The sequence below is a fragment of the Dasypus novemcinctus genome, chromosome 4, assembly GCF_030445035.2.
Source record: "Dasypus novemcinctus isolate mDasNov1 chromosome 4, mDasNov1.1.hap2, whole genome shotgun sequence".
Taxonomy (NCBI): Eukaryota; Metazoa; Chordata; class Mammalia; order Cingulata; family Dasypodidae; genus Dasypus; species Dasypus novemcinctus.
The window spans coordinates 63,414,722-63,430,447 of record NC_080676.1 but is presented as its reverse complement, the minus strand read 5'-3'; the positions used below and the strand labels follow the sequence as shown (position 1 = coordinate 63,430,447).

Genomic DNA, 15,726 nt, shown 5'->3' with positions numbered 1-15,726 from the left:
TGGGGGTTTACTGTGCACTGTGTATCTATTTTGTGCCAGTGATCCTGCTAGACTCGAGGATACACACATGAACAAGAGATACTGCCCCTCTCCTTACCAGATTCTGTACTTATGAAGGTCAGAATCATGTGCACCCCAGCCTCTTGCCTTCTCCAGGGCCTCATTCCTGTAACAGCTTCTGGGGACAGCATTTCTGGTCCCCTCAGCATCCTCTTTTAGAAAGTCCAGTTTGCTAATGTCTCTTTCTAAGGGTGAGGCAGGAACAAAAGCCTAACGCTCTCGGGGAGCTCTGACTCCGACTGGAGGGTTCGTGGGTGTGCAGAACACTCATGGTTGTCCACACAGCACCCAACCCTTCCGCCCCGTCCCCACAGCACTCCAGTATTTCTTTCAGGGTCACCTCTTCTCCAGTGTGAAGCTGCCATTAGGTTTGGGTGGCACTGTCTCTAGCTTCAGTTCCAGGGTAGAGCCCTGATTCACACATGCCACTGGTTCAGGAATGTGCAGTAACCCCTGCCTATGTAAGTATGGCAGGCAAGGCCCTCTTTTCCCCAATGGGATGTGTATCATCTGGATTGCAGCAGCAGCCATCTTGTGACCATGAGGTGACACATCCTGAGAATGGAGGCAGCACACAGAAGAGGGCAGAGAAAGAGCCCTGCTCAAACTGTACCTGAAGCCCACCTGACCTCTGTACTTGCCAGTTTCTAGGTGTTCTGCTTTCTGCAGGATCACCCACCTACTTTGCTCCAGATACCATTTAATGCACTCTGAGTTTGCATCAGCATTTTAGAGACAAAAGCCACTGCTGGCTCATAATTAGCTTACGGACAAAAAAAAAAACTTGAGTCTCTTCCAGCTTGCTCCTTGTCAAGGCACTCTCTCTTATCCCGTCATTAAACACTTGATTTTGAGTTTTTATCCAAATGCAGGGCCTCTTATTTATCACAATTTAATTTAACACTGAAAAACTTCAGAAGGCAGAACAAGTAACAAAGATTCACATTTGATGACTGAATTTCATGCTGGGAGAAAATATTCAAGACCTTGTTTGAAATTTTAAGAGTAAAATGTTAAAGCAGTGGTTTTCAACCTTTTATTTTATGTATATCATAGATCCCATGGAAAGTACAGTTGTATCCTCAAGATGCACTGATTGAAAAAGATAGAGGGAGCAGATATGGCTTAAGTAGTTGAGCACCTGCTTCCCACATGCGAGGTCCAGGGTTCGGTACCTGGTACCTCCTAAAAATAGAAAAACAAACAACAAGCAAACAAATGAAAAAAACAACTCAGGGTAGCAAAAGAGGTTCAGTGGTCGAGCACCAACTTCCCACATACAAGGTCCCAGGTTCAATCCCCAGCTCTGGTACCTCAAAAAAAGAAGAAGAAAAAAGAGAGTGATAGCACCACAAAAGGCAACTATAAGCTCAGTAACACTTTTAAATGAAGTTTTTATCAGTCACAACAGCATCTTCTCTGTTTTGAAAAACCACACCACAAACATGGCAAGGCATATAATTTATTCAGTATAAGGCCAACAATTGAGGTACACATGGACTTTCCCTCAAGACAGAACTCACAGATCTAAAATCCTACATAGAAGCCTTACACAGAATTTCTCAACTCTTCTCCTTGGAGCTCCCCACAGCCAGGGTATCACACACACTGATTCCCTTTACCCCACTTTTTAGAATGTGGCATTCCATTCTACCTAGGAACCACAGAGTTGCACCAAAACAACAGGAAGTTCACCTTACCGGGCCAGAATTTCCCATTCTGGGTGCCCAAAAGGATTCAAATTCAGACCCCAATGAAGCTCCTTTAAGACCATGACTCAGGAACTTTGCCTAAACAATTTTAGCCTCACCTACCTCAAAAGGTTGTTGGAAAAATAAAATGAGATCACAAAAGAAGAAATACCTTTCAAAAGGGTAAACAAAAGTCATTCAATAATACTACTTACTTTCCTTGCAAAATCCCTAACACTGTTCACTGACATTTTCATTTTGGTCTCTCAATTTCAAGAACATTTCACACCACGCCAAAGGAGAAGAAATGAAGCAATACAATTACTGGCTTACTTCCTGATTTCTCTGCATACCACCTACCAAGAGCTGAGTCCTGTCTTTGCTTGCCATACATTTTATTAGCATTATTATATCTTGTTTATTGCCAATAATATCAAGTCAAAAAAATAAGAAGGATGTTTCGTTGTTCCCTAGTTCTTAATCCATCCTAGTTACCAATGCTTATGTTTTAAATGGAAACCACTAATTTTTAAAATCCATTAAAACATGCATATTTATTTTAAAAGGGAAAGTCTTCTTTTCTGGGTAGAACTCACCGACTGACGGAAAATATCTTGCTGCCAGTGAGTGTCCAGTGGAGCAACAACAGACTGGGAACCAGGGCACTGGATTCTGCCTTCACTTCTTTCTCTGAGCCTTAGTGTCCCCACCTGTGGGAAATGGGAGATAAAGTGGGTTTTGAATCTCTCTAGCTTTAGAATATTCCAGGTTTAGGAATGCAGTGACTAGCCCATAATGAGAATGATGTCAAGTTTGCTCAAGCAGTTGACTGCCCGCCACCCACAAGAGAGGTCCCTAGTTTGGTGCCTAGTGCCTCCTAAAGATAAACAAAGAACAGACAACAAGCAGACATCAAGGGGGGAAAAAAACATGAGCAGAGACAAGCAAGCAGGGAGTGGATGTGGCTCAAATAGTTGAGCACCTGCCTCCCACACAGGAGGTCCTGGGTTCCATTCTCAGTGCTGCCTAAAAAGAAGAAGGAAAAAAAAGCAGATAAGGAGGGGGGAAAAAGACAACAAGCAGACACAACAAGCAGGCACAATGAGGGAACCATCTGGGGGGAGGTGGATATTACTATTCACTGAAAAAGAAAAAAAAACCTACCTCAACTCAACTGACAGGAAAAGAAACTGGAGGCCACAGTAGGGAGAGCCTGTGGGCCAGAGCCCACAATTAGTGACAGTACAGGGCACCAAGTGGAGGGCTTGGTCCCCTTGACCCAGTTACTGCCCAGTCTGACCAGTTACTGCCCAGTCTGAAAGAGGAGGAAACCAAGAAAGATCTGCCCTTGATCCCATGGTCAGTTACAGAGCAAAACCACAGCTTAAACACCCAGGCTTCTGAATATCTGTTTCAAAGCTCTCCCGGTATATCCCGACAGCAGACAGAAATTAAGTAAGGAAAATGGACCATAATCAAGATGAGCCCAGCCAGGCACTGAACTTCCTGGGAGCCAGTGGTCTTTAAGGACATTAGAACTCTCAAAGCCACTTCCACTGAAATGAGAGAAAGTAATAATTTCAAACTTGCTGATGAACAGACTGTTAGAGGCCAATGTTAGGTCTGTGGACAGTGCAAATCTCATAGAAAACAAAAAGATAACCGTCCAACCCCAAGCCCCAGGAAATGTGGGCTTCTTCTCACAGAGGGAGCTAAAACTCAGAACAGTTTCTACAGCAGTAACAAAAAACATCAGACTTCCCAGATTTCTAAGGCTCACTGAACGGCAAAGCCCTCCACACTTTGCCCTTGTTCCTAAGGCTGTTAGGCTATGTCCCCTGAAGCGTCTCATTCACACACTCACCAGCTTCCCTCTATGCACCAATAAAAGCGGCCTCCCTTTTCCAGAGCCAACTTCTCTTTTAATAATTTTTTCATCTTTCCCATAAAGAGAACAAGCAGTTTTGCGAAAGAACCGCTGTGAGATGATTGAAGTTCCCATGCAAACAAACCATTACCAGAGTTCAAATGCAATTTAAATTACCACTTGTTAAAGTGCTCCTCAATTTCATGGTAAGTTTCCGAGGAGAATTACATGCTATATACTATTTAATTGGTTGTTTTCTATTTTTTAACATCCATTTATCCCCCCCTCCTTATATTTCAGAAATGTCTATAAAGGCTTCCCTTTAAAAAATTATACATTGTTGAATAGCCTAAATCTAAAGATTGAAAAGTATCAGAGAAACAGCTGCAGGATTACGCAGCTCAGCAGAAGTTGACAGTTTTGACACCACAAAAAAACATGCAGAATTTTTAAATCTTGGGAGTCACTTTACAGATGAAAAGACCAAGGCCCCAAAAGGGAACATTGTCTCACTGGCCAGCAACAGATTCAAGATGAGAACCATGGATCCAACTCCTAGCCCAGTGCCGCCTCTTCCCACCAACACAACCACTGCCCATAAATGGCAGGAGGAAATGGTAGGAAATACTTAAGAACCTTGATTTTCCACCTGTATTTTTAAAAAGAAAACCTAAAGTCCTCCTAATACATACTCCTGGCCTCAAAAACAGAAATGGATAAAGGCAAGTATCTCCCCACAAGAGAGAAAATGAAGTAAAGGTTGAAGAATGAGTACAATCAAAGGACATCAAAATGAGACACTTTGTGAGCCAATTCTTGGCAGGAGAAGTCAAGGAACTTATCTTGACTCATTAAAGAAGTTATGGGGCAGGAAGACTGCAGCTTTCTATTGCTATATCTGGCCCTGAATCAGTAGCTGCTGCTGGAGGGAGGGAATTAAGAATCAACCACGTGGAAGGCAGGACTTGTCCAATCTGTAAATGGGAAGAATTTCCAGAGGCCACCAGTGAAGGTCAAGATGTGGGATTTGTGTTCAAACTCAGATCCTATTTCAATCCTTAGTGAGACAGGGACCTTGATTTAATTATTTAACCTTCCTGAGTTCCAGCTTCCCTATCTGCAAAAAGGTCCAGTGCCACCTAACCCTCAGGATATAGGCAGTCATTTCCTGGTATTCCACAGCTAGCATGCATTCACAGAGCCTGCAGGCAGCATGTGTTAATGTTTGCTCCCTTGCCTTCCAAGGTTTCTATAATTTCTCAAAGCCTATGGTTCTGTGGTTCTAATTTATTTGGACAACCGCTGAGTCTTATAATTCATGTATGTCCCTAAGTCTGTTAGGCTATGTTCCCCGAATATAAATTCATGTATGTCCCCAGGTACAAATTCACATTATTTTATTTTTTTTACATTTTTTAGTATCTTTTTTTCGCCTTGATTTATTTTTTTAATGTTACATTCAAAAAAATATGAAGTCCCCATATACCGCCCACCCCCCTCACCCCACTCCTCCCCCCATAACAACAACCTCCTCCATCATCATGAGACATTCATTATTCGGTGAATACATCTCTGAGCACCGCTGCACCTCATGGTCAGTGGTCCACATCATAGCCCACACTCTCCCACAGTCCACCCAGTGAGCCATGGGAGGACATACAATGTCCGGCAACTGTCCCTGCAGCACCACTCAGGACAACTCCAAGTCCCCAAAACGCCCCCACATCACATCTCTTCCTTCCACTCCCTACCCCCAGCAGCCACCATGGCCACTTTCTCCACACCAGTGTCACATTTTCTTCAATTACTAATCACAATAGTTCATGAATAGAATATTAGTAAGTCCACTCTAATCCATACTCTACTACTCCATCCTGTGGACCTTAGAATGGTTGTGTCCACTCCACATCTATATCAAGAGGGGGCTTAGATTCCACATGGATGCTGGATGCAATTCTCCTGCTTTCAGTTGTAGGCACTCTTGGCTCCCTGGTGTGGTGGTTGACCTTCTTCACCTCCATGTTAGTTGAGTGGGGTAAGTCCAATAAACCAGAGGGTAGGACTTGCAAGTCTGTTGAAGCTCAGGGCCTGGCTATCACATGGTCAGTCCAGAGATTCAGGTCCCCTGGATATACATTAATCCCCAGCACCAACTACAGTTCCGGTAAAAGTAACAGGAGAGACTTGTGGACAAAAATCACATCTGAATCCAGTTCCATCACACAGAAACACAAACTCCAAAGTAGGGCAAACTGACATGGCACTGAACTCCATCTGCCATGACCATAGAACCTGTGGGTCTCTGTAGCCCTCAGAAGAACCAATACCTGGGGTTGTATCTACTTTATCTGTCTCTGGAACTCTGCTGAGGTGTGCATAAGGGCAACACTTTTGATAACCTCTCGGCTCTTTTTGGAGACTCATAGCCATATAAACTCATTTGTCCGTTCCATTTCCCCCTTTTATTCAGGTCAAAAAGCATTTTTAACTCCTGGTATTATATGTAGACTGAGATATTCTGCTGGTCCTAGTTGACCCTTTTATTCAAGGTCATTTTCTAGTTACATCATCAGCTGGTACTTGGTAGTAATCCCTTCACACCAGGGAGGCTCATCCCTAGGAGTCATGTCCCATGTTGGGGGGAAGGCAACATTTTTCATGCTGAGTTTGGCTTCAAGACTAGCCACATTTGAGCAACATGGAGGCTCTCAGGAGGTAACTCTTAGGCACCCTGCAGCTCTAGGCCTTGTTCTTATTTCAGGTGCACAGGCTCACATTATTTTATTATTCAGAAAAATTAAAATTAAACACACGTAGGAAAACTTACAAGTATTTTTCCTTTGACAGAAAACTTTATGAACCTGCCATTCAAAAACTGCCTTCAAATCTGGCTTCTGAAACTCAATAAAATCCCAATTTCATGTCCAAAATCTCATTTAAATTTTCCATCAAACCTATGAGAAAGAAATTATTTGTCCCAACTGTACACTGAGGAAAATGAAGTCAGAGAAGTTAGGCACCTGACCAAGTTTGCTGGGCTAGTAAACTGTCAAGCCAGAACTTGAATCCAGATCAGCAAAACCAAACTCCAGGACATGGGTTTTATTACTTTGCAGTTACAAAGATAATATGGACTAATATTCTACTAGAGCTAGAAATATACCTTAAAAAAAAAAAAACCCTCTTCGCTATTTTCACATTTCATGGTCCTTTGGGATAAAAATAAAGCCTCCCTTTCCAAATTAAAAAGTAAAATTCACATTAGGAGGAGGTAAATCCTTCCTGAATTCCACCTTGCTGCTATGCTTTCAAGTGGATTAAAAAGCTCAGAGCCCTGACACTAAGCATACAATGGCTGGGTATGTGAGAAACAGGACTGAAAAAAGTTAGCGATGAGCTGGTATCAGGCCGATTCAAAAACAAAATTCAAATCGTTGGGCTCCTGATCAAACAAATGGTGGATAACCTTAATATGGGCTTCTGAATACCCCTCTGGCAAAACTATTAGCAAAACAGAGGCTTACTAGCACCTTCTGTCCTTGATAAAGCACAGTGTCTACTAGCAGGTATGGGTGCTATGAAGAATTGAGATAGTTTAGAGAGCCCACAGCTCTCAAACAGCCCAGCCTCACTGCGTGCACACTAGAATACAAAAGACAGAATGAAAAGCATGCAGAAGCAGAAGTACTCTGAGTGCCTGGGACAGCTTTGCAGATGATGTGACATTTAAACTGAGCCTAAATGCCCAAGAGGGCTTCCAAGTAGGAGAAGGAAGAAAATAGGCCCAGGAACAAGACAGCAAGGGCCACGAGGAAGACCAGCTCCGAGTATTCTCAGAGAAAGTGACTAATCTCAGAGGCAGAGGACGGTAAAGGGGTGCGGTAGACAGGAGTCTGGAAAGGAATGTCACAGCTAGGACATGGAGGACCTAATGGATCAGGCTAAATCACTTGGGTCTTGAGAGACTCAACTGCTGCCTTTTGGGAAATGACATAAAGGAAAGTTTAAAAAATGGAGGCATCCCTTTAAGAAATGAATCCCCCTTCAAAGCAGTCAGCTTCTAAGATTAGCAAGGGTGGAGGTGTCCAAAAGAGAGCGTGCTCTGAAGGGAGCCCTCTCTCTGAGGCCCAATCCCAGAGAGGTTGGCCTTAATCCATACCTACCTTGACCCTTCCCTCAAAGTCTGGATATCGCATACACAGAAAAGACCCCTGCAGGACCCAAGAAGGAAACCATGACTCATGTTCCACTCTGCCTTTAGCAAACTGCTAATAACAGTGGACATCATGAGCAAGAAACCAGGTTGGACAGAGGCTCTAGCCTCTTACCTGTCACTCAAGAAGCAGGAATCAGAGGCTTCTCCAGCATCTGCTGTGTGTGCTCAAATCTCCATGGCACAGAGCTTCCAGTCTGGCCCAGCACAGGCTGACTCAGGGCTTCGACTAGTAATGAATCTGCCCTGTTATCACCATTTGTCTGGAATCCTCCTTTCCCTTAAAGGAGCCTTTGTGGTCATTCCCATATGTCCAAGACACAGGGAAGATAGGATACCCCTCCCACCTTTAAAGGGCAACCTAGCAATCTAGAAGGAGAGATAAGACATGAGCAAAGCAGGGGGTGGTAAGTGCCATTAAGAAAGCAGAGATAATAACAATACAAATGCTCCTAACAACCTTACAAAATGGTGGGATTAACTCTAACCATTTTACAGATGTAGAAACTTGAGCTAAAGCAGATTAACTGGTCTAAAAGTCAGTATCATGGAAGAATTTAAGCCCAGATTCCCTGTTCATAAATTCCATATAGCTATATTCTTTTGCCTTAGAGCTAATGATTATGTGCATTCGCAAAACAGACAATGGATCAATTATAGTGTGGGAAAGAGTGGATAATGGGGAGTAGATCGTGACAAGGGATCACTGAGGGCAGAAGTTGGCATCGACACAGAGGTTTAAAGGACAAACAGTACTTGAGTGGATGGAGATGGGGGAGGTCAACTCAATCCAAAGATGAGCTAAGGCATGAAGTTAGAAAATGCAGGGTATATCTGGGAAATAGCAAAGGATGTGGCTGATTTAAGGCTAAGTGGGCAGGAACATCAAGGAAGTCGACAGTAGACACATATTGGTATATAGTTATGATGGTCCCTGGTCACCAATGATGGGAGATTTTTTTTATACCATTAAGTATTAGGAAAACAAATGCTTCAAAGCAGAATTGTTTCATGGCCTCAACTATACCTGAGTTCCTGTTCTCCAGGGCGAGGGCCATGAGGATGACCTTCCAGGACCTGGGCCAGGGTCAGGACAAATGGCCTTCAGGTGCTTTCAGAGGAGTGACACAGTTACACTCTTCCCTGTGAGTTTGGGAGTTAGGAAATACATATCTACTTCATAGATCCTGACCTTCCTGATAAGAGATTCCATGGCTCATTAAATAAAAGTCCAGGCCCTCCCAGGACATAAGCACCCCTAACTGATGACCAGGAGAATGAAACGGGTGTCTTAGAATCAAAAACCTGCACTTGATACTTGGATTCTCTGCTTATTAACTATGGAATCTTGAGTAAGTAAATTCCTTTTAAGTTAGCCTCAGTTTTTCCTCCTTGGTAAAATGGAAACAATAATACTTACATAGCTAGGTTCTTATGGGAATCAATGATTAATTTGAGATTAGATATAAGGATATATATCTCCACATACAGGCTGACATGGATAGAACAGGTACTTGTCCTGAAAGCCACCATACTGACAAGGGTTGTATAAAAACTGCCCAACTCGCCTCATGAAGTGGTCTAAATCTGGAGTTGTCAACAATAATTTTTTTCACTGCTGAAAATTGAGCTGTATTCCCCCAGGCAAGCCATTACATCTTTTTGTGCCAAACTGTTTTCATCTTTTAAATGACCCAGTAATCCCACTTTGGGCAATATACATAAGGGAATAATCCAAAAGGAAAAAAAGAAGGCAATTTGCTCAGAGATGTTATTCATGGTGCTATTTCTAGCTCTTTATATATCCATCTATTATAGCACTTATCTCGCTGTGCTGTAATTATCCACTCCCCTACCATACGCCTCCAAATTGTCTTTGAATCAATCCCCAGCACCTAGCACAATGCCTGGCATACAGTAAGAACTCAATAAATGTCTGTTGACTAAATGAATGAGAAATAGGAAGGAAATTTTTAAAAAACTCGAATGATCAAAAATGAAACACTGTTTTTAAGATATAATGTTGAACAGATTTTTTAAAAACTGGTTACTATAGAATGTAAACTATTTGAAAAGGAATGTGTGAAGAAGCCTCAGGAGTGAATTTTAGATGATTCAGATTTAAGGTCTCTGATCTCAGGAATTAGGCAGATTGTAGTGAAGAGTGCCATGGGAAACCCAGGAGCATGAGGTCACATGATAGGTAGGTTTGGCTGGAGGTCAGAGCATGGGGTTCATTCAGGAATCTTGGATTCCCTACTTGACCCAGCAGTTATCGTGTTGTGGGACTTTGGCTAAATCCCCTAATTTTTCTGTTGAAAAAATGGAGTATTTGCAGCAAAGCCCAGACCACTAAAAGGAATTACAGGGAGCAGGCAAGGGTCGGAAACAGTGAGTCCAGAGCCCACAAGCCAAGGTGGGGATTTGAAGCCCAGTTCTTCTGGTCTCCCACCAAGCATTTCAAAAGCATCTTACGTGGTGGTTGAACGCTCCCAACCAGCGAGTTTATAGGAGGCAGAAAGCCGCTCTGCAAGAACAGACAACAGAGCAAGGAAAAAAATATATTAAATACGGCCCATAAAGTCAACATCACCCTGAATGTTCTGTATTCTTGGTGGGAAAGAATGCTTTATAAAAATACCCAGTGAGAGCAAAGGAAGCGGCGTGTTCTGTGGGGCTTATTTTGGGGCGTTCCAGCAGCTCTCGGCCAGGAAGTCAGAGGCAGGAAGCCACTGCCCTCCATTCCTTGGTCAGAAGCTCAAGGTTAGAAACCAAAGGGGAGAGCACACACACTTGAGTCCTGGAATTCCAGCTGCATGTCTGTGCAACCGCTACTGCAAATACTTTCATGTCCCTCTGGATCTCCCAGATTCCTGCCCACTTAGCATTACATTTCTCTGAAGAAAATCTTACTTGCTGTCCCTTTAAAACATGTCCTAAATCCATCCGCTTCTCTCCAGTTCCACTTCTACTGTCCTAATCAAAGTTACCATCATCTCTCACTTGGATAATTGCCAGTCACCTCCTATCTGACCTTCTTTCTATTCCTGTCCCTATTCCTTGCAATCCATTTCCCCCCATAGCCGCCAGAATTATGTTGATAAAATGCTTCCCAGCAAGCCTAGACTGAAGTCAAAGCCTAAGCCTCTTCTCTAGCTTCCTAACCCCTACTAGCACCACTCCCTGGCTCTCCTCTCTGCTTCTGTCTCCCCCTGCAGCCTTCTACCTTCTACCATATTGGCCTCCTTTTGCTCATCAAAACATTCGTTCCTGCTCCACAGCCCTTGCACTGGCTGTTCCGTCTGCCGGGACTGCTTTCCCTCCTGATGGGCACATGGCTGGCTCCTTGTCATTCCGTCTCAGCTTAAACTTCACTCCCCAGAGGCCATCTCTGCTCAGTCACAGTCATATTGTCCTGTATGAATCCTCCTGTTTCAGGCTACTCCCTCACATTTACATGTTCATTTATTACCAAACTGCCTCCTCCACACACCTCTACTACAAAGTAAACTCTGAACGATCACTGACTTGTGTGTCCTACTCGTCTATAATCTGGAACAGCGCCCAGGATAGTATGAGGCATGTAGGGGGAACACAAAAAAGACTTAGGAAAGTTAGATGAAAATGTGCCACAGCTGAAAGAAGCCCTACAGATTCCCTAAGGGAAAGCAGCCAGCACTGAGGCTAACAGCGTGGGCTTTGGAATCAGTCAGACATGGATTACAAATGCTTGTACTCAGGAGCTGTGGGGCTTGGGCAAGTTTTCCCCCTTCTCTAGGTCTTACCTGTCTTGCAGGTAAAGTGGGATAATAGCACTTGCCTTGTGGGACTGTGGGGAGAAGTAAAGGAGATAAACCAGCATAGGGTGCTTAATGTAGTACTCGGCATAGAATAAACACTGGCTGGGATCAACAGAAACCAACCGCTCCTTCCAGTGAGGAAACTGAGACTCAGAAAGGAGGCAGACCTCGCCCAGGTTAGACACTGAGTTAGCAGCAAAACCAGCTCAGACAATCACATCTCCAATCTCTGCCTACTACTCCTCAGGCCATTTCTTCCTTAGACATCATATAGCAAAAATGCTAGATACCACTGCTTTTACTTATGTGTTCTGCCATGTTCCAGAAAGAATCTGACATGCCTGATAAAAGAGTTCCTGATTTTTTTTAAGTGAGGAAATGGGGAAAAGAGATGGGAAAATAAGGTGAAGGCAAGGTACAACAAAATAAAAGTCATAAGTCTGGCTAAGACCCTTAAGTCGAACAAAGTCCCTTTGCTGGAGGTGACCAAAATGAAGCAAAGGAAAAATACCCATGCATAGCCCTTTGGCACACTTGACTTAACGAAACGTCACATCAACGTGCAAGGAAGCTTCGTGAACCAGTTGAGAATCACCCCGCACTGCCACACTCTTGCCAGCCAGAATCCACTATCTACTTATTCCTGATCAGCTTGCACTCTGCTGGGTTCAAGTCCCAGCACCACTAATGCTGTATGACTCTGGGCAAGTTATTAACCTTTCAAAGCCTCAGGTTCTTCCTCTAGAAAATGGAGGTAAAAAAATAATACCTATACATAGGTAGCGGTAGTGGTCACTAAATGACTTATGTCAACCAAGTGCTTAGCCCCCTGCTCAGTAAGCAATTAATTGAAGTCAGTTCTTCTGATTAACAGTATGATTAATCCTATTAATATTATCAGCACTAACTTCTTAGGACCCTGTCCCTCAGCATCACAGCTGGAAAAGTCTTTACTCTTTAAAACGGTCTCCTTCCACCCCATGAGCAGGACCTACCATAGGACCTACCACAGCTGACACAGGCTGTGTGCAGGTTCCTTGGAGCCCTGTGAAAATTCTTGCCTCCCTGCTGCCTCAGAGCAGCTTCAGAGCAGCTTCAAGGGTTGCTTCCCCTCTCTAGGCATTGCCCAGAACTAAGGAAGGTCTCAAAGCAGTTGAGACCCCATGCCGCTGGTGTCCAAAATGCTTCCCCACATCTCTATCATCTTCCCTGCACAGTAGAAAGGGACCCTAGAGATGCTGAACTGACTGGAAGGAGTAGCTCATCATATCTACATAACACATCTGGATGGACTGTGAATGGGTATGCTCTTAGTCTCCACCGAATGCTGCAGTTATATCAAAGCAGGCTAAAGATGTACAAGGGGCACGTGTGTGTGTATGTGTGTGTGTGTTAAATCTATTCAGAATCAGAGCTCATCGTTGAAAGGGACTAATGCTCCGAAATTTTTGCAGCTTAAAGAATAGCAGTAGAGGCTTAAAAAGCCCTGCTCACTTTCTTTCGTAGTCTGTGCATAATTTTCACTACCAAAGATGTAAAAACTTTGACCACTGAGTTCTGCTTTGAGGGTAAGCTATCATCCCCTTTTTAGGAAAGAAAAGGATATATGTAGCAGGTCAGAAGGTAGCAGCTCAGATTCAGACAACATTTATATGACCAAAAGAAGAAAAAGGTAAGTAGAAGCAAAAAAAAAAAAAAAAAAATTGGGGGGGGGGCAGGGGGAAGGAAATTTAGAAAACCACAAATGCAGACTTTTGAACATCTGAGCCTATGTGGCGTAATGAAAGAGGTCTCAACAGGCAGAACAAATTCCTAGCCCTCAATTTCTCACCAACTAGGTCTGAGGGGCAAATCTGGCTACAGAGCCCAGCTTCCTCGTCTCCAAAATGGGCCTCCTCTCTGCCTTGCTTGAAGAGGAAGCCTAAGTCTAATGGAAGGTAGAAAGGGCCACAAGTGAGAAGATCCAAGTTCAATCCTATCATTAATTAGCCAGGTATATTCAGAGCAATTTAGGCAGGCTCTCTGGGCTTCACTGCCGATTGTCATTCTGTAATCTGGAGACAGGTAGACTGAGGCATCTCTAAATATTGTCCCAACTCTGATGGTCCATCAAATCTACACAGTGTACTGCATACAAGATAGTTATCCCAGGCCAAACTGTGGACATTGCACAAATGTTACACACCAATTCTTAGGTCCAATCGTAACTGTTTTTCAAGCTAAAACGCCTTCTCTCCAATTGTGCACAAACATCCTTGTTTGTTTGTTGCTTTAGCCTTAGCAATCAGATAGAGCACCATGCTCCTGAATTATCTTTCTACCCAGTTCAAGTTAGGCCTCAGAAGGAAGCAAATATACATCTAATGTCTTCATATACAAATAGAACTTTTCCTCAGGCAGAGCCCATCTCTAAATCTCCCTGAGAAGCTTTCCCCTGGGAAAACAGCTATAAACACCCCGAATTGAAGCACCCAGCACTCCCAGCAACACTCCCCTTTCCCTGCAAGCAAGCCAGCCCACAGGGTTGTAAGCCCGGGGTCTGTGAGCAGAAATGCCATTCACTCGGGCAATAGTGATGTACTCACGCGACATCAGGCCCCGGCGGGCAGCTGGCCCTCACTCCCTCTCACACGCCCTCCGTCCCACTGCACAGGACACTGAAAGGAGGTGGTCCTGAAGCCCGAGGGGAAAAGAACTGAAACATTCTCTCCTCAGCGTCCAAGGCAAGGGGCAAAGGAGCGGAGGGGGAAGGGTGGGGGCGGGAGGGGGGGGGAGGGGGACGACTTTGTTTCTGGAAACAGGAATTCAAATCCTGCTTCTCCTAAACCCTGAGTCATCTCCTCCTCTTCCAATAGATCAGTGTGGTGGGTAAACATTTCCAAATATGGAGAGGCAGGCTGGAGGATGTCAGAAAAATCACCCCACTCTGCTCGGGCACTTGAATAAAATGCCCCACTTCAGAGAGAATTCCTTATTCAGTGTAAATTATTAACCCCAAAAGATGGGGAGTCCCGACTCTTTCATACACTGTGCTGTCACAGGGAAAAGGTTCCACACCCAAACAAGGAAGTGACTGGTTTGAAAGGTCTCAAATTCACCTTTGCTGTGAGACCATCTAGAATACAACTATGTTTATAAAATAAATCTATTCATTTGGGGAAGGAGGAGGTAATTTGGGTGGAAGCACCTGAGGAGGTGGCCAGGGATCCCAGACGCAGTTCCTCAGGTGGTTGCTGGGTCCTAAAACGCCCCGCCCCCATCCCTGACCAGAGCTGGACTGCGGTGGGCTGGGAGTACCCGAGAACTCACTTTTAGATGAGTTCTTCATAGGGCAGATGCCAGGGATAAGGTCCCCAGGAAGACCAAACAATCAGAAGAACACGTGAGGAGAGGGGGAGGAAGGCCCGACTGAATGTGTAAAATTAATTCTGACCCTAAGCTCCCTAGATGTATTTGACGACCAGCTAGACCAGTAAAGCCAGTGAGGAAGGAATCTGGTCTATAATGACTCCAGACTGAATGAGAGGAGAGGAAAGGCTAGGGAGATGAGAGGCTGGGGTAAGTGGAAGTGTGGGGAGGTAGGGCTGTGCTCAGAGAAGGCAGTCCAACCACAGCTTGGCTTCCCAGGGGCTCTGTTTCTCAGTGTGACATTTTTCTACGGTTGGTTTTAAGGGCTTTCTGCAGGTCAGACAGGTTGTTTTTCAGAATCATGGCCATTTCATGGCTTTCAGACCTGTGCCACAAGGCTGCTTGTTCCCACCCCCCAGGGCATCGAACAGCAGGGCTCAGATCGGTCACTTACTTACTAAGATTTTGACAAGTCAGTTCTTCTCTCTCTTTTTTTTTAAAGATTTTTTTTAAATTTCTCTCCCTTCCCCCCACCCCAGGTGTCTGCTCTCTGTGTCCATTCGCTGTGCGCTCCCCCATGACCAACCCCTTTAATCCTTATCAGCTTTTATCCTTATCAGCAGCACAGGGAATCTATGTTTCTCTCTGTTGCCTCATCTGCTGCATCAGCTCTCTGTGTGGGCTGCGCCATTCCTGGGCAGGCTGCACTTTCTTTCCAGCTGCCCGGCTCTCCTTAAGGGGCCCACT

At 44.3% G+C, this 15,726-nt stretch overlaps 1 protein-coding gene across 8 annotated transcripts in view; it reads right to left on the bottom strand.

Annotated features, from left to right (window-relative positions):
- Positions 1 to 15,726, bottom strand: part of LPP (LIM domain containing preferred translocation partner in lipoma) — a 715,716-nt gene that overhangs the window by 645,495 nt on the left and 54,495 nt on the right. For 6 of the 8 annotated variants that reach the window (XM_071214679.1, XM_004467196.4, XM_071214680.1 and 3 more), the window contains exon 2: positions 2,348 to 2,461. The exons of 1 other annotated variant lie outside the window; for it this stretch is intronic. The gene's annotated coding sequence lies outside the window, so the exon portion shown is untranslated. Of the gene's footprint in view, positions 1 to 2,347; positions 2,462 to 14,216; positions 14,473 to 15,726 lie in introns of those variants that run through there. One more of the 8 variants, XM_004467197.5, reaches the window with a different exon arrangement.